At 43.0% G+C, this 23,855-nt stretch overlaps 1 pseudogene; it reads right to left on the bottom strand.

The window, feature by feature from the left end:
* Positions 1–23,855, bottom strand: part of LOC121574173 — a 50,760-nt pseudogene that overhangs the window by 18,751 nt on the left and 8,154 nt on the right.

Genomic DNA, 23,855 nt, shown 5'->3' with positions numbered 1-23,855 from the left:
ACTTTGTGACTTGTCAAACAGTGACTGGGGTCTCTAAATGTTGTTTGATTGAAAAACTTTTGATACCAGGCAGTTGTCAAACAGTGTTTTACCTGTGACTAAGTACAGTAGATTAAAAACTAAAATGATGAAATAGCACTATAGTGCAAGACATTTGACTTGCAACCTATTTCTCCCAATAGTGATGGTGCCTTGAATGAATAAAAAGTAAGCAAGCAAGTTCTCATCTGTTTTGTTAAGTCACTATGAAGAGATGTCGGTAAATGTATGATATTACCCAGGTTTACCTTTGCACGCCACATATTGATTTGTGGGTAATAAACAGAGTGAGATATTTAGATCATTTTACAAACATAGGTGGTTATCAGTCTTTCAGATGTATGACATTGCCTCACTAGCATAGCAATAATACCTTCTACCTTGCTCACATGAATGAAACAACTTAAAACAACAAATAGCTAGCGCACACAGAACCCACCTCAAACCATTGCCAAGCATGACAAAGGACGTCTGGCTAGCTTATGATAACGGGTTGAATCATTATTTTAAGGAGTGGCACACCATAACCAATGTCGCCTTAGAGACCATAACAATGACTAAGAGTGTGAAACAAAAACAGAGTAAGAAAGTGGATTTAAGCCTGATCTAAGATCACTGGTTGGTTATTTCACATAGAAAACCCCCAAAGTTAAACCAAAGAGAAAAGGCTATGAACACATTCTGGCCCTGTTAAGCAACATAGAATACCAGACTATCATATCCGAGGGCTATAACCTGAAGAAAACTGCTCTTCAACAGCATCAGCCATGTGGGCAATGTGAGAAACATCTGGGCTGTTATACAGCCAGAGGGCAGAGGCATAGCTACCAGTGGTGGGTGGGTGGCCAAAATGTACAACAAAGTAAAAAAGTCAACAAATAACTAAATCAACACTGAAGGATTATGGGAAAGAAAAACTGCTCAATGCTAAGTATTTCAGGCCATCAACATATTATTCATAGATTGGGCATTTCATATCAGGGTTTCTTGTCAACGCCATGTAAGAAGGTGATACATTTGAGCAATCTATGGCTTTACTATGAGAAGAACATTCCCATTCTCTCAGCTGACAGACACACTGCTCTTCTTCACTACTCACTCATCTGATGGGAAGGATTGTGAAACCAAAGCAGTCGAGTGAGCACACGCTTTTGTGGGGAAAGTGTGCAGATTGTTGGGCTTTGGCACCAATCCTCAAAACATACAAGAGGTGATGTGAACACAAAACAAGCCAAACAGGCCTAAACATCCATAAACACTGGAAGAGTGATGTTGTTTCTGTCAGTTACAGTACTCAGCATACAGCCTAATTAAAAACACTGACACTACATAAAATGTGTAAATGTATAGAAGACAACAGGCACCAGAGGAAAACTGTCTTATGTGGAGACTTAACTAGCAGCTCCAGGATATTGCCTTGCTTCAATTATAATGCCATACCAGTTAACTGGTCAATGAGACGCATTGAGAGGGTTGTCTGGGAGTTGGGACAGTGACGGTGAGGTTAAACACCACTATTGATTCAGTGTAACCAGAGGACAGAATGTGTGTGTGTGTGTGTCGGAGAGAGATTGTATAAAGGTGTCCGAACGTAGGCGTAAACTGAAATGGTTATCTTAGACCCTTCATTTCAAATGGACCAAGAACACAGCCAAATCAAACCGAGCACCATTTCAGTAGAGGACTGAGGCTGGACACCAAAATACGATATTTCCTTTGAAAACGACTTACCGTGGAGTAAGAGAATCTTGGATTATCACAATCTTTCCAAAACATAAGTGAATGTCTTCATGTACTCAATAACCAGCTTGCACTCAAAATATGACACTTTACACACACAATTCTTATAGCCTCAAAAGATGGGAAAATCTGAAGTGTCATTTAAGACAGTTTTGTGCATGGGTTTTACAGAAATATCCTTGTTTCTGAGTTTCAAATCCCTGAAGAAACTATTAAGATATTGTGCAGCTAAGAATATTAGGCTATAGATGTTCTAGTCTATAGAGATTGTAAGAGTTCCTTTTCCAAGGAACTAGAAAGGAGAGACACTAAGGAAAAAGGCTTGTTCTCCAGGGTAACACTAAGTGCATCAAGTCTGGGGATTTCTAAATATTTTCTCTGCCTGGAGCATGTGCTTGAGTTTCTCTGAAAGACACACACACTACTCTTGGGAGGAATTTGACTGCCATCTTCTTTCCTAGTAAATCACAGACGAACTCCAGATAGTCCTACAGTTAGATTCTATGTCAAATCTGACATGAGGCTTAACAAGAGCTCTCTGTTCACAGCAGAAAACAAAAGTGACAGTGGTCATGGAAATGACACTAGATGGCATGCTAATCTCTATTGGAAAGCACTACATTGCATTTGCAAATCAACCATTAACAAATGTGGGACGATTATTTTCTACAGGATATTGAAGTTATTTACATACCTTAGTCACAGTGGGCCCATACTTGCTTGCGTACATTAGAATTTACAAAAAAAAAAAACGTGCATCAGACAATTATAATTCTAACGTAAATGCACGTGAAAAAAACCTACGTTAGATGTTTCCATTACATAACCTGAGATGCGTGATTTGAAAGCTTCTTCTATCGCCAACATGACTAGCAAAATTATTAAATACAATCTTACAGTGTTAGGCTTTCACAAGGCAATTCAGAGAAACAGATCATCATTTTGGTGCGCATAGAAAGGAGTCATAAGCGCGTGGCAAACTTAAAACTTTCTTCACAATAAACAAGCATATGCTCATTCTGTTCAGAACAACCCAGCGTATGACGTCATCTTGTAACTGTACCTCAAACATGATAATCATAAAACGTTGACACTGTATATGGCATGAGTTTTATGATTTGGAGATGTGAAGTGCACATTTGGACTTGCTTGTATGACAAAGCAGTATTTATTATAATCCTCAACAATTCATCTTTCAAAATACATAGTCATCTTAATTTACAGCATTTCCCCTAACTAAAAAAAACAAACATTTGTTGCCCAATTACCAGGAGGGATCGGGCAACTTGTCGCACGCGGTGCTCAAGTTCAGAACGGCTGCCAGTCAAAACCCATACAGTGCTATGAAGCGCAGAGCCAAAGCTCTGACGTCATGTATAGCATGTTACTGTACAGGCGCTTATTAGTGCCCAAATCTGCCATTTTCAACCCGTATACGGGTACAAGTGTAAAGGGTTAACACTTTACTGTATATCCACCAACCAATGGTATTTCTTAAAATAGGTCAATTTGGCCTATCTCAAGTGCCAATATTGCATGATGTATCCTTGACTAAGCTACTAACATTAGACAAAATTCAAAAAGGCATGTTTTCGCATATGACAAAATCCCAAGTTTCTGCTCATCCATTTTACACACATCCATGTGCTTTTACAGGAAAAAGATAAAAGGAGGTCTATACAACATTTAAGTTTACCATACATCGTTAAAAAACAAACATTGAAGAGCCTTATGGACTTGTCAAATGGCTGTGATGTACCGTCATCATCATTGGCACACATCGGCCCGCTAAAGCGGTTGACTAAAACTATAGTTCACATTCACCGTGGGGTCGAGCCCCCCTTGCGTCAAATATTTTTGTTTAAGGAAAACACTTCACTGCTGGTCCTTGATGCATATAACGTATGTGACGAAGTGGATGATAGCAATGCATATAAAACTTTGTACATGTACATTTATGTAGGCTAACTCACTAATATACACTCAGTGGCCAGTTTATTCACGAAAATGGTTCGCTTCTACAGACAGTGAGTCAGGTGGCATTGGCTTGCTATATAAAGCAGGCAGACAGGCATCGAGGCATTCAGTTACTCATCGATTGAACGTTAGAATGGGCAAAACAAGTGACTTAAGAGACTGAGCGCGGTATGATCGTCGGGTGCGCCGGTTCCAGTAAATAACGGCGCAGTACAACAGTGGTGTGCAGAATGGCATCTCGGAACGCACAACGTCAGTCCTTGTCACGGACGGACTATTGCAGCAGACGACCACATGGGGTTCCACTCCTATCAGCAAAAAACAAGAAGAAGTGGCTCCAGTGGGTACGCGATCACCAACACTGGACAATTGAGGAGTGGAAAAACATAACCTGGTCTGACGAGTCCCGGTTCCTGTTGCGTCATGCTGATGGCAGTCAGGATTTGGCGTACGCAGCATGAGTCCATGGCCCCATCCTGCCTGGTGTCAACAGTACTGACTGGTGGCGGTGTAATGGTGTGGGGAATGGTTTCCTGGCACACGTTAGGTCCCTTGATACCAATGGAGCAACATTTCAACGCCACACCTTGTAGAATCCATGCCACGAAGAATTCAGGCTGTTCTGGAGGCAAAAAGGAAGGTCCGACCATGTACTAGAAGGGTGTACCTAATAAACTGGCTACTGAGTGTATGTAAGGGATAATCAACGAGGGGCTATGCGTTCTATGGAAAATAATGCACAACGTGGAAGGTACAGTGGGGAAAAAAGGATTTAGTCAGCCACCAATTGTGCAAGTTCTCCCACTTAAAAAGATGAGAGAGGCCTGTAATTTTCATCATAGGTACACGTCAACTATGACAGACAAAATGAGAAAAAAAAATCCAGAAATTCACATTGTAGGATTTTTAATGAATTTATTTGCAAATTATGGTGGAAAATAACTATTTGGTCAATAACAAAAGTTTCTCAATACTTTGTTATATACCCTTTGTTGGCAATGACACAGGTCAAACGTTTTCTGTAAATCTTCACAAGGTTTTCACACACTGTTGCTGGTATTTTGGCCCATTCCTCCATGCAGATCTCCTCTAGAGCAGTGATGTTTTGGGGCTGTCGCTGGGCAACACGGACTTTCAACTCCCTCCAAAGATTTTCTATGGGGTTGAGATCTGGAGACTGGCTAGGCCACTCCAGGACCTTGAAATGCTTCTTACGAAGCCACTCCTTCGTTGCCCGGGCGGTGTGTTTGGGATCATTGTCATGTTGAAAGACCCAGCCACGTTTCATCTTCAATGCCCTTGCTGATGGAAGGAGGTTTTCACTCAAAATCTCACGATACATGGCCCCATTCATTCTTTCCTTTACACGGATCAGTCGTCCTGGTCCCTTTACTGAAAAACAGCCCCAAAGCATGATGTTTCCACCCCCATGCTTCACAGTAGGTATGGTGTTCTTTGGATGCAACTCAGCATTCTTTGTCCTCCAAACACGACGAGTTGAGTTTTTACCAAAAAGTTCTATTTTGGTTTCATCTGACCATATGACATTCTCCCAATCCTCTTCTGGATCATCCAAATGCACTCTAGCAAACTTCAGACGGGCCTGGACATGTACTGGCTTAAGCAGGGGGACACGTCTGGCACTGCAGGATTTGAGTCCCTGGCGGCGTAGTGTGTTACTGATGGTAGGCTTTGTTACTTTGGTCCCAGCTCTCTGCAGGTCATTCACTAGGTCCCCCCCGTGTGGTTCTGGGATTTTTGCTCACCGTTCTTGTGATCATTTTGACCCCACGGGGTGAGATCTTGCGTGGAGCCCCAGATCGAGGGAGATTATCAGTATGTCTTCCATTTCCTAACAATTGCTCCCACAGTTGATTTCTTCAAACCAAGCTGCTTACCTATTGCAGATTCAGTCTTCCCAGCCTGGTGCAGGTCTACAATTTTGTTTCTGGTGTCCTTTGACAGCTCTTTGGTCTTGGCCATAGTGGAGTTTGGAGTGTGACTGTTTGAGGTTGTGGACAGGTGTCTTTTATACTGATAACAAGTTCAAACAGGTGCCATTAATACAGGTAACGAGCGGAGGACAAGAGGAGCCTCTTAAAGAAGAAGTTACAGGTCTGTGAGAGCCAGAAATCTTGCTTGTTTGTAGGTGACCAAATACTTATTTTCCACCATAATTTGCAAATAAATTCATAAAAAATCCTACAATGTGATTTTCTGGAAAAAAAATTCTCAATTTGTCTGTCATAGTTGATGTGTACCTATGATGAAAATTACAGGCCTCTCTCATCTTTTTAAGTGGGAGAACTTGCACAATTGGTGGCTGACTAAATATTTTTTTCCCCCACTGTATATGTGCTTTCTTGAGCAGGGGGACCTTGCGGGCGCTGCAGGATTTCAGTCCTTCACGGCGTAGTGTGTTACCAATTGTTTTCTTGGTGACTATGGTCCCAGCTGCCTTGAGATAATTGACAAGATCCTCCCGTGTAGTTCTGGGCTGATTCCTCACCGTTCTCATGATCATTGCAACTCCACAAGGTGAGATCTTGCATGGAGCCCCAGGCCGAGGGAGATTGACAGTTCTTTTGTGTTTCTTCCATTTGCGAATAATCGCACCAAATGTTGTCACCTTCTCACCAAGCTGCTTGGCGATGGTCTTGTAGCCCATTCCAGCCTTGTGTAGGTCTACAATCTTGTCCCTGACATCCTTGGAGAGCTCTTTGGTCTTGGCCATGGTGGAGAGTTTGGAATCTGATTGATTGATTGCGTCTGTGGACAGGTGTCTTTTATACAGGTAACAAGCTGAGATTAGGAGCACTCCCTTTAAGAGTGTGCTCCTAATCTCAGCTCGTTACCTGTATAAAAGACACCTGGGAGCCAGAAATCTTTCTGATTGAGAGGGGGTCAAATACTTATTTCCCTCATTAAAATGCAAATCAATTTCTAACATTTTTGACATGTGTTTTTCTGGATTTTGTTGTTGTTATTCTGTCTCTCACTGTTCAAATAAACCTACCATTAAAATTATAGACTGATCATTTCTTTGTCAGTGGGCAAACATACAAAATCAGCAGGGGATCAAATACTTTTTTCCCTCACTATATGTCAACGATTTTAATTGGCTGATGCACAGTTTGAGACAGAAAAAAAGTTTTAACTTACAACTTTTTCTAATGTTCAGAAGTATGGACCCAGTGGGTTTTACAAGTAGGGAGAACAGTTACTGGGATGGAAAATTCCCTTTGCATTGACCAGGTGTGTGTTTGCGTGTGAGAGGGGTTGTAGACTTTTCCATTAGATTCAAAGTAACTCCAATCCTGCTGTGCAAGCAGACTACTCTCAAGATCACCAGTGTGCAAATATAAAAAATTCATAAAGAGTATGAGTCTAATTAAGTGTATATCTGCTGCATGTTAAACTGCTGGAACAGTAGGTACAGTATCTAGCCCTATTTTTCATCATATTCCCTTATTTTCTCCCCAGACATGAGGGAGACAAAGCAATGAGGTGCAACCAGAAAGACCAAAGCTATCCATGGATTTGAGGAACCAGACAGAGGTGGTGGCCCTCTCCCACCCGCTCTTCCCTACTGTACCGTTGACGTCAGCTACCGCTTCACCTTCTACCAGGAGTCCTACAGCGTCATCTTCCTGCTGGGGTTGGCCACCAACGGGCTGGCCCTGCGCAGACTGTGGCTCTCCCCCTGCACCCTCACCAGCACCGCCATCTACATGGCCAACCTATCTGCTGCAGACCTGTTCTTCGTGTTGTCCCTGCCCCTGGGGATCTACTACTACCACAAGGCCCAGGCCCACTCCCAGGCTCTGCCTACCCCCTGGACCCCTGGAGAGATGTTCTGTCAGCTGACCTTCACCCTTAAGTAGCCTGTATGGAGGGATCTTCTTTCTGGTCTGTGTCGCTGTTGACAGCTACGTTGCTGTGGTGCACCCTCTGGTGGTGCCCCCTCGCAGGCTGTGTGCGGCGCAGCTGCTGAGCGGAGGGATCTCTGTGGTGGTGCTGGGGCGCAGCGTGGCCCTGCCTCTGCTGCGCTCTGCCGCGGCACACTGCCCTGCCTTCTAGACCCGTCGTCCCAGCGCAACTTAATCTTCCTGGCCAGCTCTGCTGCTGTTCTTCAGCTACTGTAGCGCGCTGCGGGTGCTCCGCCAGCCCCAACACCACTCCCACTCGCAGCGCCGCAGCCACCAGCGCACCCTCATCATCTACTGGGTGCCTTTCTGCTCTGCTTCATCCCCAACCACCTTAACCTGCTGGGCTACATCCCTGACCCACGTGGGCTGTGGCCTGGCCCACCAAGGCCCTGCACCCAGTGGTGCTGCCTCAACCTACTCATCTACTAATTCTCCTCCAGCCTGGTGCATAAGGAGCCAAAACAGCAGCGTGGGAAGTAGCCAGTGATGAGGACCACCATTTGGACTGGCCTCAAAGAGATCATCTATTAAATTCTATTAAAATGTGATCTATACTTGTATACATTAATAATAAAGTCCCTCTGACTAGGGATGCAAAGCGAGGGTATAAAACTTGAAACTACCAGTAAACTACCAGAATTGTGGTATCTTTCAAGGATTTTATGTACTCTATCAGAAGACAGAGACCCTTTTGATTATTACAGGTCTCTAATTATCTATGTCCTGAGGAGTGCCCTTATCACCTGTAAAGAAAAAAAGAATGACGAATCTGTAAAACATGATCATAAATATAAACCAAATTAGTGCGTTCCACTGGCATTTAACATGAGGGTTTCAGCATGAAATATATATTCTTCCATTATTTTTTTACACTTATTTATTTGACTATGTAAATATGTATTTGTTGTCAATGTTTTGGCATTAAAATGGTGGCAGTTGTGACAAAGTCAAGTTGGAAGAGTTGCAGAGTTAATTGCCATTATTTTTTAATTGATTAGGCTATTTTCTACTGAACCATATGTTCAGCTACTAGAAACTCATGGACAATATGGATACAAAAAAATATATACAGTGCATTCGGAAAGTATTCAGACCCCTTGACTTTTTCCACATTTCGTTATGTTACAGCCATATTCAAAAATTGATTTAAAAAACAAACATGTTCCTCATCAATCTACACACAACACCTCATAATGAAAAGCGAAAACAGGTTTTTAGTAATGTTGACCAAAAAATTAAAAATACAAACTTACTTACATAAGTGTTTGGGCCCTTTGCTATGAGACTCGAAATTGAGCTCAGGTGCATCCTGTTTCCATTGATCATCCTTGAGATGTTTCTACAACTTCATTGGAGTCCACCTGTGGTAAATTCAATTGATTGGACATGATTTGGAATGGCACACACCTGTCTGTATAAGGTCCCACAGTTGACAGTGCATGTCAGAGCAAAAACTAAGCCATGAAGTCGAAGGAATTGTCCGTAGAGCTCCAAGACAGGATTGTGTTGAGGCACAGATCTGGGGAAGGGTACCAAAACATTTCTGCAGCATTGAAGGTCCCCAAGTACACATTGGCCTCCATCATTCTTAAATGGAAGAAGTTTGGAACCACCGAGACTTTTCCTAGAGCTGGCCGCCTGGCCAAACTGAGCAATCGGGGGAGAAAAGCCTTGGTCAGGGAGGTGACCAAGAACCAGATGGTCACTCTGACAGAGCTCCAGAGTTCCTCTGTGGAGATTGGAGAACCTTCCAGAAGGACAACCATCTCTGCAGCACTCCACCAATCAGGCCTTTATGGTAGCGGCCAGACGGAAGCCACTCCTCAGTAAAAGGCACATGACAGCCCGCTTGGAGTTCGCCAAAAGGCACCTAAAGGACTCTCAGACCATGAGAAACAAGATTCTCTGGTCTGATGAAACCAAGATTGAACTCTTTGGCCTAAATGCCAAGCGTCATGTCTGGAGGAAACCTGGCGCCATCCCTACGGTGAAGCATGGTGGTGTCAGCATCATGCTGTGGGGATGTTTTTCAGCGGCAGGGACTGCGAGACTAGTCAGGATCGAGGGAAAGATGAACGGAGCAAAGAACAGAGAGATCCTTGATGAAAACCTGCTCCAGAGTGCTAAGGACCTCAGACTGGGGCGAAGGTTCACCTTCCAACAGGACAACAACCCTAAGCACACAGCCAAGACAACGCAGGAGTGGCTTAGGGACAAGTCTCTGAATGTCCTTGAGTGGCCCAGCCAGAGCCCAGACTTGAACCCGATCAAACATCTCTGGAGAGACCTGAAAATAGCTGTGCAGCGATGCTCCCCATCCAACCTGACAGAGCTTGAGACGATCTGCAGAGAAAAATGGGAGAAACTTCCCAAAAACAGGTGTGCCAAGCTTGTAGCGTCATACCCAAAAAGACTTGCGGCTGTAATCGCTGCCAAAGGTGCTTCAACAAAGTACTGAGAAAAGGGTCTGAATACTTATGTAAATATGACATCAGTTTTGTATTTTTAATACATTTGCAAACATTTCTAAAAACCTATTTTTGCTTTGTCATTATGGGGTATTGTGTGTAGATTGAGGAGGGAAAAAAACAATTTAATCAATTTTAGAACAACTAAATGTGGAAAATGTCAAGGGGTCTGAATAGTTTGAGTGCCTTCAGAAAGTATTCATACCCCTTGACTTATCCCACATTTTGTTGTGTTACAGACAATAAAAAATGTATTAAATATTTATTTTTTTACCCATCTACACACACAAAACCTTATAATGGCAAAGTGAAAACATGTTTCTGAAAATGTTGGCAAATTTATAGAAAATGAAATACAGAAATCTCATTTACATATGTATTCACACCCCCGAGTTAATACTTTGTAGAAGGACCTTTGGCAGCGATTACAGCTGTGAGTCTTTCTGGGCAAGTCATTAAGAGCTTTCCACACCTGGATTGTGCAACATTTGCCCATTATTCTTTTCAAAATTCTTCAAGCTCTGTCAAATTGGTTGTTAATCATTGCTAGACAACCATTTTCAAGTCTTGCCATAGATTTTCAAGCAGTTTTAGGTCAAAACAAACTCGGCCACTCAGGAATATTCACTGTTTTCTTGGTAAGCAATTCCAGTGTATATTTGCCATTGTGTTTTAGGTTATTGTCCTGCTGAATGGTGAATTCAAATCAAATCAAATTTTATTTGTCACATGCGCCGAATACAACAGGTGTAGACCTTAGTGAAATGCTTACTTACAAGTCCTTAACCAACAATGCAGTTTTAAGAAAGAATACCAACCCCCCCCCAAAAAATCACAAAAAACTACAATATAAAATTATACAAAATAAAAGTAACAAATAATTAAAGAGCAGCAGTAAAAATGACAATAGCGAGGCTATATACAGGGGGTACCTGTACCGAGTCAATGTGAGGGGGCACCGGTTAGTCAAGGTAATTGAGGTAATATGTACATGTAGGTAGAGTTATTCAAGTGACTATGCGTAGATAATAAACAGAGAGTAGCAGCAGCATAAAAGGGTGGGGGTTGCAATGCAAATAGTCTGGGTAGTCATTTGATTAGATGTTCAGGAGTCTTATGGCTTGGGGGTAGAAGCTGTTTAGAAGCCTCTTGGACCCAGACTTGGCACTCTGGTACCGCTTGCCGTGCGGTAGCAAAGAGAACAGTCTATGACTAGGGTGGCTGGAGTCTTTGACAATTTTTAGGGCCTTCCTCTGACACCGCCTGGTATAGAGGTCCTGGATGGCAGGAAGCTTGGCCCCAGTGATGTACTGGGCCGTACGCACTACCCTCTGTAGTGCCTTGCGGTCGGAGGCAGAGCAGTTGCCATACCAGGCAGTGATGCAACCAGTCAGGATGCTCTCGATGGTGCAGCTGTAGAACCTTTTGAGGATCTGAGGACCTATGCCAAATCTTTTCAGTCTCCTTAGGGGGAATAGGTTTTGTCGTGCCCTCTTCACAACTGTCTTGGTGTGCTTGGACCATGTTAGTTTGTTGGTGATGTGGACACCAAGGAACTTGAAGCTCTCAACCTGTTCCACTACAGCCCCGTCGATGAGAATGGGGGAGTGCTCGATCCTCTTTTTTTTCCTGTAGTCCACAATCATCTCCTTTTTCTTGATCACGTTGAGGGAGAGGTTGTTGTCCTGGCACCACACGGCCAGGTCTCTGACCTCCTCCCTATAGGCGGTCTCATCGTTGTCGGTGATCAGGCCTACCACTGTTGTGTCGTTGGCAAACTTAATGATGGTGTTGGAGTCGTGCCTGGCCATGCAGTCATGAGTGAACAGGGAGTACAGGAGGGGACTGAGCACACACCCCTGAGGGGCCCCCGTGTTGAGGATCAGCGTGGCGGATGTGTTGTTACCTACACTTAGCACCTGGGGGCGGCCCGTCAGGAAGTCCAGGATCCAGTTGCAGAGGGAGGTGTTTAGTCCCAGGGTCAGCTTAGTGATGAGCTTTGAGGGCACTATGGTGTTGAACGCTGAGCTGTAGTCAATGAATAGCATTCTAACATAGGTGTTCCTTTTGTCCAGGTGTGAAAGGGCAGTGTGGAGCGCAATAGAGATTGCATCATCTGTGGATCTGTTGGGGCGGTATGCAAATTGGAGTGGGTCTAGGGTTTCTGGGATAATGGTGTTGATATGAGCCATGACCAGCCTTTCAAAACACTTCATGGCTACAGATGTGAGTGCTACGGGTCGGTAGTCATTTAGGCAGGTTACCTTAGTGGTCTTGGGCACAGGGACTATGGTGGTCTGCTTGAAACATGTTGGTATTACAGACTCAGACAGGGAGAGGTTGAAAATGTCAGTGAAGGCACTTACCAGTTGGTCAGCGCATGCTCGGAGTACACGTCCTGGTAATACGTCTGGCCCTGCGGTCTTGTGAATGTTGACCTGTTTAAAGGTCTTACTCACATCGGCTACGGAGAGAGTGATCACACAGTCATCCGGAACAGCTGATGCTCTCATGCATGTTTCAGTGTTACTTGCCTCGAAGCGAGCATAGAAGTAATTTAGCTCGTCTGGTAGGCTTGTGTCACTGGGCAGCTCGCGGCTGTGCTTCCCTTTCTAGTCTGTAATAGGTTGCAAGCCCTGCCACATTCGACGAGCGTCGGAGCCGGTGTAATATGATTTGATCTTAGTCCTGTATTGACGCTTTGCCTGTTTGATGGTTCGTCGGAGGGCATAGCAGGATTTCTTATTAGCTTCCGGGTTAGAGTCCCGCTCCTTCAAAGCGGCAGCTCTACCCTTTAGCTCAGTGTAAATGTTGCCTGTAATCCATGGCTTCTGGTTGGGGTATGTACGTACAGTCACTGTGGGGACGACGTCATCAACGCACTTATAATAATAATAATAATATGCCATTTAGCAGACGCTTTTATCCAAAGCGACTTACAGTCATGCGTGCATACATTTTTGTGTATTGGTGGTCCCGGGGATCGAACCCACTACCTTGGCGTTACAAGCGCCGTGCTCTACCAGCTGAGCTACAGAGGACCACTTATTGATGAAGCCAGTGACTGATGTGGTGTACTCCTCAATGCCATCGTAAGAATCCCGTAACATATTCCAGTCTGTGCTAGCAAAACAGTCCTGCTTCATCTGACCTCTTTTTTTATTGACCGAGTAACTGGTGCTTCCTGCTTTAGTTTTTGCTTGTAAGCAGGAATCAGGAGGATATAATTATGGTCAGATTTGCCAAATGGAGGGCGAGGGAGAGCTTTGTACGCGTCTCTGTGTGTGGAGTAAAGGTGGTCTAGAGTTTTTTTTCCTCTGGTTGCACATTTAACATGCTGGTAGAAATTAGGTAGAACGGATTTAAGTTTCCCTGCATTAAAGTCCCCGGCCACTAGGAGCGCTGGCTCTGGATGAGTGTTTTCCTGTTTACTTATGGCCTTATACAGCTCATTGAGTGCAGTCTTAGTGCCAGTATTGGTTTGTGGTGGTATATAGACAGCTACGAAAAATATAGAAGAAAACTCTCTTGGTAAATAGTGTTGTCTATAGCTTATCATGAGATACTCTACTTCAGGCGAGCAAAACCATGAGACTTCCTTAGTATTAGATTTGTTGCACCAGCTGTTGTTTACAAATATACACAGACCGCCACCCCTGGTCTTACCGGAGTCAGCCGTTCTATCCTGACATGTAGCGTCTATCCCGCCAGCTGTATGTTATCAATGTCATCGTTCAGCCACGACTCAGTGAAACATAAGATATTACAGTTTTTAATGTCCCGTTGGTAGGATACCCGTAATCTTAGGTCGTCTACCTTATTTTCAAATGATTGATCATTGGCTAATAGGATTGATGGAAGAGGCAGTTTACTCGCTCGCCGTCGGATCCTTACAAGGCACCCCGACCTACGTCCACGATATCTCTGTCTCTTTCTCATGCAAATGACGGGGATTTGGGCCTTGTCGGGTGTCTGTAGGATATCCTTTGCGTCCGACTCGTTGAAGAAAAAAATCTTCGTCCAATACGTGGTGAGTAATCGCTGTCCTGATATCCAGAAGCTCTTTTTGGTCATAGCAGACGGTGGCAGAAACATTATGTACAGAATAAATTACAAATAACGCCAAAAAACACACATAATAGTAGAATTGGTTAGAGGGCTGTAAAACGGCAGCCATCTTCTCCGGCAGCCACCACTATGCTTGAAAATATGGAGAGTGGTACTCAGTAATGTGTTGTATTGGATTTGCCCCAAACATAAAACGATGTATTCAGGACAAAAAGTGAATTGCTTTGCCACATTTCTTGCAGTATTACTTTAGTGTCTTGTTGCAAACAGGATGCATGTTTTGGAATCTTTTTATTCTGTACAGGCTTCCTTCTTTTCACTCTGTCAATTAGGTTAGTATTGTGTAGTAACTACAATGTTGTTGATCGATGCTCAGTTTTCTCCTATCACAGCCATTAAACTCTGTAACTGTTTTAAAGTCACCATTGGCCTCATAGTGAAATCCCTGAGCGGTTTCCTTCCTCTCCAGCAACGGAGTTAGGAAGGACGTCTGCATCTTTGTAGTGACTGGGTTTATTGATACACCATCCACAAAGTGTAATTCGTTAATTTTGTATTTTACCCATCTACCAATAGGTGCCCTTTTTCACGAGGCATTGGAAAACCTCCCTGATCTTTGTGGATAAACCTGTGTTTGAAATTGACAGCTCGACTGAGGTACCTTACAGATAATTATATGTGTGGGTTAGAGAGATGAGGCAGTCATTCAAAAATCATGTTAAACACTATTATTGCACACAGAGTGAGTCCATGCAACATGTGTGACTTGTTAAGCAACATTTTACTGAACTTCTTTAAGCTTTCCATAACAAAGGGGTTGAATACTTGAATCAAGACATCTCAGCTTTTCATTTTTAATTAAAATGTTTGAAAAACATAATTCCACTTTGACGTTATGGGTGTAGGTAGGCCAGTGACAAAAAATCAATTTAATTACATTTTAAATTCAGGCTGTAAAACAAAGAAAATGTGGAAAAGGTCAAGGGGTGTGAATACTTTCTGAAGACACTATGGATACAGTTGAAGTCGGAAGTTTACATACACTTAGGTTGGAGTCAATAAAACTAGTTTTTCAACCACTCCACACATTTCTTATTAACAAACTATAGTTTTGGCAAGTCGGTTAGGACATCTACTTTGTGCATGACACAAGTAATTTTTCCAAAAACTGTTTACAGACAGATTATTTCACTGTATCACAATTTCAGTGGGTCAGAAGTTTACATACACTAAGTTGACTGTGCCTTTAAACAGCTTGGAAAATTCCAGAAAATGATGTCATGGCTTTAGAAGCTTCTGATAGGCTAACTGACATCATTTTAGTCAATTGGAGGTGTACCTGTGGATGTATTTCAAGGCCTACCTTCAAACTCACTGCCTCTTTGCTTGATATCATGGGAAAATCAAAATAAATCAGCCAAGACCTCAGAAAGAAAATTGTAGACCTCCACAAGTCTGGTTCACACTTGGGAGCAATTTCCAAACGCCTGAAGGTACCACGTTCATCTGTACAAACAATAGTACACAAGTATAAACACCATGGGACCACGAAGCTGTCATACCGCTCAGGAAGGAGACGCGTTCTGTCTCCTAGAGATGAACGTACTTTGGTGCGAAAAGTGCAAATCAATCCCAGAACAACAGCAAAGGACCTTGTGAAGATGCTGGAGGAAACAGGTACAAAAGTATCTATATCCACAGTAAAATGAGTCCTATATCGACATAACCTAAAAGGCCGCTCAGCAAGGAAGAAGCCACTGCTCTAAAACCGCCATAAAAAAGCCAGACTACGGTTTGCAACTGCACATGGGGACAAAAGTCGTACTTTTTGGAGAAATGTCCTCTGGACCTGTTTGGCCATAATGACCATTGTTATGTTTGGAGGAAAAAGGGGGCTACTTGCAGAAGAACACCATCCCAACCGTGAAGCACGGGGGTGGCAGCATCATGCTGTGGGGGTGCTTTGCTGCAGGAGGGACTGGTGCACTTCACAAAATAGATGGCATCATGAGGAACGAAAATTATGTGGATATAATAATAATAATAATAATAAGCCATTTAGCAGACGCTTTTATCCAAAGCGACTTACAGTCATGAAGCAACATCTCAAGACATCAGTCAGGAAGTTAAAGCTTGGTCGCAAATGGGTCTTCCAAATGGACAATGACCCCAAACATACTTCCAAAGTTGTGGCAAAATGGCTTAAGGACAACAAAGTCAAGGTATTGGAGTGGCCATCACAAAGCCCTGACCTCAATCCTATAGAAAATGTGTGGGCAGAACTGAAAAAGCGTGTGCGAGCAAGGAGGCCTACAAACCTGACTCAGTTACACCAGCTCTGTCAGGAGGAATGGGACAGAATTCACCCAACTTATTGTGGGAAGCTTGTGGAAGGCTACCCAAAACGTTTGACCCAAGTTAAACAATTTAAAGGCAATGCTACCAAATACTAATTGAGTGTATGTAAACTTCTGACCCACTGGGATTGTGATGAAAGAAATAAAAGCTGAAATAAATCATTCTCTCTACTATTACTCTGACATTTCACATTCTTAAAATAAAGTGGTGATCCTAACTGACCTAAGACAGGGAATTTTTACTAGGATTAAAATGTCAGGAATTGTGAAAAAACTGAGTTTAAATGTATTTGGCTAAGGTGTATGTAAACTTCCGACTTCAACTGTAGATATGAATAATTTTTTACATTTTACATTACATTTTAGTCATTTAGCAGACGCTCTTATCCAGAGCAACTTACAGTTAGTGAATGCATACGTTTTATTTTTTTCATACTGGCCCCCCGTGGGAAACGAACCCACATCCCTTCCGGCCAAACCCTCCCCTACCTTGGACAACGCTGGACCAATTGTGCGCCGCCCATGGGTCTCCCGGTCGCGGCCAGCTGCGACAGAGCCTACAAATTACTCAAGTATAAAGTTTACGATAGATTGCCTTGAGCGCTGTAATTATACGTCATAATTAAACTTTATGTGATGTGTATTATGTAGGGCTGGGCGATATGGCCAAAATATCACAGTATTTTTCCCATTTTTGACGGTATTTTATGTTTCTAAATAATACAAATTCTAAACATGCTTTATGGGTAGTACATGGCAACAAATTAATTGTAAGTGGTCAATGGGCTTTGTCCATTATGATTGCTTTATACTGTAAAATAATAGGAGGACAAAACTGATAGTGAAGTAGTCAAAATCCTCTTTTGTAGCCTCAATCTGGTACTCAACCAATGGTTTCCGTTTGCATAGTTATTTGTTGAATTCCAGCATTCACTTCCTGCATTCATTTTAATTTTCTTAATTTCCTCTACTAATTTGTTATCATTTACACGCTGTGTCACATTTATTTTGTCTTAGTATGCCTCTATCCCCCCCAAAAAATGTTTCTCTGACTATTTTCGACTTCAATTGCAGTTCTTACCTTCAACTAGGTAGTTGGACGATTTCCGGGGGTCTATTTGGCAAGCTTACCATCCCGAAGTTGTTGACTTGTTGTGCTAGAAAGTTAGCTAGCAGTTCTCAGCTGTTAGCAGTTTCTTAGTGGAGCTAAAAACTGATGATTGCCATAATTATTTTGGGAAAACCCAAAACTGAATTATTTAATGTAACAAATCAAACATTAAAAATACCATTATAGAAGGTAAAGTAAAAATCCAAACCGGTCCGTGAATTAATACGGCCAGCCCCAGTACCATGTGGTGATGAGACTGGCTGTGAGTAATGTGACGTGACATACCCCTCTCCAGACAATGGTCTCCATGATGAGGTGTTCGCAGCGCTCCAGGTGCTTGACGATGTCTTTGCTCAGGCTGGGCTCAGCCTTGATGAAGCGCTCGATCACCTTGTAGAAGTCAAACGCTGTCAGCTGAAACACATCCAGGATCCACGGGAAGCACAGGTCCATCTCCACGGGGACACTACCACCGTTGCTGTAGCCACTGTTCTTGAAGGAGCTCCCTGATTGGACAACAGATAGTGAAATCATGACTCATAGCGCATCTGGGTTCTATTGATTATGATCTGGTTTATAAATGTTATTAAAGGGAACGACATACTGTACATTGTAACATGTATGTTTTTTTCTAATTCTATCAATATTACTAGAAATGTTCTATGAGAAGTTAGTACATAGCTATTAAAGGTCGGTAGAATGATCTATATGAGGTTCATCCAGATGACTGCATCCATTAGCAGTGAGTGAATGTGGGTACTGGAGAGACTCACCACCATAGGTTGCCATTATGACCTCCAAAGCACAGGCCAGGAGTGAGGTGTGGAATGTGCAGTCATTGAGGAGTTTACTGTCATGGAAATCACATGACAGGTCAGATAAATGGGCAATAGCACACTCCATAGATGAACAGTACACTGTGTATACACACTGCAACTATTTTAGTATTTTTTAGTCTAATTTAAGAACTAATCATTTTAATTCTGATGAGATTAGCATATTGTGTTATGTTGCATACCTGAAATTCTGCCCTATTGGGGAGAAAATAGACTTATCAGACATTTAAGAAAATATGGAGGTAAAACCGAAATAGAAATAAGACCAGGTCATTTACCGATTTCAGCATGGACTCCATGACTCTGTAATACAACTGGACCCCAAGGGTGAACCTCTGATGAAGAGAAGGAGAATACATTCATGAGTTTATGACTACATTAGTGTGTCATATAGTGGTCTGCCTGCACTGGGGTGTATCAACCAAATATCATAGGTCAGATTCAAAAAGTGGCATGGTTATCATCTCTGTCAGGTCTATGGGTAAAACTAAAGAAAACTCTGTGGTGAGATCAACCCTCAACTGTACAATGGAGTTCATGGCAGATCTGTGGAGATATGGGTGAAAATGCATGATAACTATAATGTTAGAACTCAACGAGACAACAGAAATATAAATAAACTGATTGGGTATACCTGTTCAGGGACACTTAAATCTTACTGTAATTCCAGAAAACCAAATGAGAAATTAACAGGAGTGAAAGATACACTGAGTACACAACACATTAAGGACACCTCTTTCCATGACATAGACTGACCAAGTGAATGCTATGATCCCCTATTGATGTCACTTACTAAATCCACTTCAATCAGTGTAAATGAAGGGGAGGAGACCGGTTAAAGGAGGATTTGTATGCCTCGAGACATGGGTTGTGTATGTGTGCCATTCAGAGGGTTAATGGGCAAGACAAAGTGCCTTTGAACGGGGTATGGTAGTAGGTGCCAGGCGGACCGGTTTGAGTGTGTCAAGAACCGCAACGCTGCTGTGTTTTTCACACTTAACAGTTTCCTGTGTGTATCAAGAATGGTGCACCACCAAAAGGACAACCAGCCAACTTGACACAAAAGTGGGAAGCATTGGAGTCAACATGGCCCAGCATCCCTGTGGAACGCTTTCGACACCTTGTAGAGTCCATGCCCCGACAAATTGCGGCTGTTCTGAGTGCAAAAGGGGGCGTGCAACTCAATATTAGGAAGGTGTTCATAATGTTTGGTATACTCAGTGCATACACACACGACTAATGTTCAAAGCCATGAACTGATTTTGTGAAAGTAATTTGTGTGTGACTTTCAACCCCTGAACGTTACTTGTAATAAATAAGAGTCATTGACAGACATGTTGGGCCTCGACATGCTATCCCCCTTCGTTTCTTAACCCCTCTCATGAGAGCCACGTGAAAACATCAAAGCACATATCTCCTTGTGGTATTCAGGGTCATGTGATCTGATCCCATTCATAAAGAGCATGGGTGGAAGTGATTAATTAAGAACCCCTTTCATATCTACAGGATTTTTCTATGAATAGCTCTATGTTCTGTAGTATGAAGCATCTTGATGTACAAGTACACCCCCTGGACAGGACTCTCAAACATCATAGGAGTAAACGTCTGTCCTTCCAGGGGAACACGCTGTTCTAGGCCAGTTGAGGATGGACAGTCAGCTGGAGGTAAGGGCTAAGGAGTGGAGGTCAGAGGGGGCTCACCTGACAGGCGTCTGTGGGGGGATGAGAACAACATCCTCTTCAGGCAGGTTCTTCCTCTGTGTCCTTTCTACCTGCATTCTGAAAGGAGAAGGGAGGGGGCATTATACACTGCTAGGTATACTGAGACTATTTATTTGAGACTACTTCTTTGTCATTAATGTCATTATTTGAGGTTCTACTTACAGTTCTACTTTGGGACTAAGAAGTGTCTCATCATTATCCAAGAACAGCCTGCTGTCAAAGTCTCTGATATACTCATACTGCTTGCTGAGGTCAGTCACCTGAAAGGAGAACAGGATGTTGCAACAGGCTCTGACAGGTATGAAACGACATCATGGATATTCCAATCCTACAGAAACGTCAGCACTTTAGTATGAATCATCAAGGGCTCACACACCCCAGCCACGAGCTGTTCTCTCCCTTAACGTCGGGCAGACGGTATCGGAGCATGAGGTCTGATAGAAACTCTCTCTCTGAGCCTGTTGGTATCTACAAGCCATCAGACTGCTGAACACTTGAAATGGACTGACCACCTGCTCTGATTCTCCACACCTTAGCATACATACATACACACATCAGAACTGCTGCTACCAGACTTATTATACTGCTCAATTTATACACTAAAGTATTATTTCCTCTCCATAGCTGCCCCTGTAATATACTGTCCTGAGATACCACATCTAATTAAGATTCAACTGCTCATGTACATGTTTCCATGACACTGTCCTTTCAAAAGAAAAACATTACAGTATACCACATCCTGACAGAAAAGCTTTCAGACGCACACAAAAAAAAAAAAAACGAATGAATGAGTAGTTGTGTCCAAACCTTTGACTGGTACTGTGTGTGTGTGTGTGTGTATGTATATATCTATATATATATACACAGTGGGGAAAAAAAGTATTTAGTCAGCCACCAATTGTGTAAGTTCTCCCACTTAAAAAGATGAGAGAGGCCTGTAATTTTCATCATAGGTACACATCAACTATAACAGACAAATTGAGGGGGAAAAAATCCAGAAAATCACATTGTAGGATTTTTAATGAATTTATTAGCAAATTATGGTGGAAAATAAGTATTTGGTCACCTACAACAAAACAAGAAAGATTTCTGGCTCTCACAGACCTGTAACTTCTTCTTTAAGAGGCTCCTCTGTCCTCCACTCGTTACCTGTATTAATGGCATCTGTTTAAACTTGTTATCAGTATAAAAGACACCTGTCCACAACCTCAAACAGTCACACTCCAAACTCCACTATGGCCAAGACCAAAGAGCTGTCAAAGGACACCAGAAACAAAATTGTAGACCTGCACCAGGCTGGGAAGACTGAATCTGCAATAGGTAAGCAGCTTGGTTTGAAGAAATCAACTGTGGGAGCAATTATTAGGAAATGGAAGACATACAAGACCACTGATAATCTCCCTCGATCTGGGGCTCCACGCAAGATCTCACCCCGTGGGGTCAAAATGATCACAAGAACGGTGAGCAAAAATCCCAGAACCACACGGGGGGACCTAGTGAATGACCTGCAGAGAGCTGGGACCAAAGTAACAAAGCCTACCATCAGTAACACACTACGCCGCCAGGGACTCAAATCCTGCAGTGCAAGACGTGTCCCCCTGCTTAAGCCAGTACATGTCCAGGCCCATCTGAAGTTTGCTAGAGTGCATTTGGATGATCCAGAAGAGGATTGGGAGAATGTCATATGGTCAGATGAAACCAAAATAGAACTTCTTGGTAAAAACTCAACTCGTCGTGTTTGGAGGACAAAGAATGCTGAGTTGCATCCAAAGAACACCATACCTACTGTGAAGCATGTGGGTGGAAACATCATGCTTTGGGGCTGTTTTTCTGCAAAGGGACCAGGACGACTGATCCGTGTAAAGGAAAGAATGAATGGGGCCATGTATCGTGAGATTTTGAGTGAAAACCTCCTTCCATAAGCAAGGGCATTGAAGATGAAACGTGGCTGGGTCTTTCAGCATGACAATGATCCCAAACACACCGCCCGGGCAACAAAGGAGTGGCCTGGCCAGTCTCCAGATCTCAACCCCATAGAAAATCTTTGGAGGTAGTTGAAAGTCTGTGTTGGCCAGCGACAGCCCCAAAACATCACTGCTCTAGAGGAGATCTGCATGGAGGAATGGGCCAAAATACCAGCAACAGTGTGTGAAAACCTTGTGAAGACTTACAGAAAACGTTTGACCTGTGTCATTGCCAACAAAGGGTATATAACAAAGTATTGAGAAACTTTTGTTATTGACCAAATACTTATTTTCCACCATAATTTGCAAATAAATTCATTAAAAATCCTACAATGTGATTTTCTGTTTTTTTTCTTCTCATTTTGCCTGTCATAGTTGACGTGTACCTATGATGAAAATTACAGGCCTCTCATCTTTTTAAGTGGGAGAACTTGCACAATTGGTGGCTGACTGAATACTTTTTTTCCCCACTGTATATACACAGTGGGGAGAACAAGTATTTGATACACTGCCGATTTTGCAGGTTTTCCTACTTACAAAGCATGTAGAGGTCTATAATTTTTATCATAGGTACACTTCAACTGTGAGGAATCTAAAACAAAAATCCAGAAAATCACATTGTATGATTTTCAAGTAATTAATTTGCATTTTATTGCATGACATAAGTATTTGATCATCTACCAACCAGTAAGAATTCCGGCTCTCACAGACCTGTTAGTTTTTTCTTTAAGAAGCCCTCCTGTTCTCCACTCATTACCTGTATTAACTGCACCTGTTTGAACTCGTTACCTGTATAAAAAGACACCTGTCCACACACTCAATCAAACAGACTCCAACCTCTCCACAATGGCCAAGACCAGAGAGCTGTGTAAGGACATTATGGATAAAATTGTAGACCTGCACAAGGCTGGGATGGGCTACAGAACAATAGGCAAGCAGCTTGGTGAGAAGGCAACAACTGTTGGCGCAATTATTCGAAAATGGAAGAAGTTCAAGATGACGGTCAATCACCCTCGGTCTGGGGCTCCATGCAAGATCTCACCTCGTGGGGCATCAATGATCATGAGGAAGGTGAGGGATCAGCCCAGAACTACATGGCAGGACCTGGTCAATGACCTGAAGAGAGCTGGGACCACAGTCTCAAAGAAAACCATTAGTAACACACTACGCCGCCATGGATTAAAATCCTGCAGCGCACGCAAGGTCCCCCTGCTCAAGCCAGCGCATGTCCAGGCCCGTCTGAAGTTTGCCAATGACCATCTGGATGATGCAGAGGAGGAATAAGAAGATCATGTGGTCTGATGAGACAAAAATAGCGCTTTTTGGTCTAAACTCCACTCGCCGTGTTTGGAGGAAGAAGAAGGATGAGTACAACCCCAATAACACCATCCCAACCGTGAAGCATGGAGGTGGAAACATAATTCTTTGGGGATGCTTTTCTACAAAGGGGACAGGACGACTGCACCGTATTGAAGGGAGGATGGATGGGGCCATGTATTGGAGATCTTGGCCAACAACCTCCTTCCCTCAGTAAGAGCATTGAAGATGGGTCGTGGCTGGGTCTTTCAGCATGACAACGACCCGAAACACACAGCCAGGGTAACTAAGGAGTGGCTCCGTAAGAAGCATCTCAAGGTCCTGGAGT

The sequence above is a fragment of the Coregonus clupeaformis genome, chromosome 9, assembly GCF_020615455.1.
Source record: "Coregonus clupeaformis isolate EN_2021a chromosome 9, ASM2061545v1, whole genome shotgun sequence".
NCBI lineage: Eukaryota > Metazoa > Chordata > Actinopteri > Salmoniformes > Salmonidae > Coregonus > Coregonus clupeaformis.
This window is presented reverse-complemented; position numbering and strand designations above follow the sequence as displayed.